General features: G+C 47.7%; 1 protein-coding gene across 1 annotated transcript in view; it reads left to right on the top strand.

Moving 5' to 3' along the window:
- MSH4 (mutS homolog 4) overlaps positions 1 to 1,160 on the top strand; it is a 92,627-nt gene that overhangs the window by 83,363 nt on the left and 8,104 nt on the right. The gene's annotated exons all lie outside the window — the stretch shown is intronic.

Genomic DNA, 1,160 nt, shown 5'->3' with positions numbered 1-1,160 from the left:
GAATCAGTGGTCCTGTTTTTTTCATCTCCGAGTTATTTATCCTGCCTGTCTTATCTAGGTAGACATGCAATTACATTAATAAGTGCAAAAACCTCGCAAAGGGAATAAAAAACAACAAAACAATAACAACAACCCAAAACAAAATAACAATAACAAAAAGAAAGCCAGGGACCAAAATGGAAAAGCCTATAAATAGTTCAAGGTCTGTTTGTTGGCCTTTATGAGTGTTTTCCAATTGAGTCTGATGGGATGCCACCCTGTCTCCATGGTCTATTTTTTATTCCCTCTGTGTTTCATCACTCTGCTCCCCCTGCTGCCCTGCTGCATGCCCTCAGTGCCTCGCCCCAGCTGATGTGGCCAGACTGTGCACTATTACCACACTGTGTCTCCATTGCTGTCCCGCGCAGTGTCATCCTTCATTGAGGGACACCATGTCCCATGGTGGGGCCGGCCCTGTGCTCCTTCCCATGCGTTATCTGCTCCAAGCAGGAACATCGTCCTTGGGGCTTGGTAGACCAGGATGCCCTCTCCTCCCTTTCCATCCCCTTTCATTTCTTCCATGTGTTCTAATCCGATGCACCCTTTCCCCAAGCTGTAATCCCAATGCTGTCCTCTGAAGAGCATTCTTCTGAGGCGGTAGGGGGTGTCCGCATAGCTGGGGTTGGGGCTGGTCCCTCAGACCTCTCTGTTGGTTCTCTGGTACATACCTGTATGTTGTATTCACTTATTGGTGCATTGGGGGTGAAGCCTGGTCTCTCTCCCTCTCCTGTGGAGATATAAACAATACCCTCCCCTTATGTGGGTTAGTGCCCTGCTCCCTCACTACCCATGTCTTTTTCCCCCCTCGTTCTTTCCCCCTCCTATCTAGTTGGCTGCCATATGTATCCCTGGATTGAATTTGGTCCCTGCCATAGTTGCTGGACCTCACCCCAGGGATGTATGCGTATACATAGCTCTTGCCTTCCCTTTCCACATGCTTTCGTGGTTGGTAGCCATTTTGTCAGTCAAATCTTTACTTTTTAGTTTTCCACTGTACATATACTTCATTTCTCATTAGATATGCCTTAAAACAGGGGTATCAAACTGGCGGCCTACGGGCTGCATGCGGCCCCCCTGAAGTAATTTTTTGTGGCCCACGATGCTTTGAAATAAAATGAAAA

This window comes from Echinops telfairi, unplaced genomic scaffold (assembly GCF_000313985.2).
Source record: "Echinops telfairi isolate 266 unplaced genomic scaffold, ASM31398v2 ScPeMD7_443;HRSCAF=831, whole genome shotgun sequence".
Classification (NCBI taxonomy): Eukaryota; Metazoa; Chordata; class Mammalia; order Afrosoricida; family Tenrecidae; genus Echinops; species Echinops telfairi.
The sequence above is the reverse complement of the archived record's forward strand: the minus strand, read 5'-3'. Positions and strand labels throughout refer to the sequence as shown.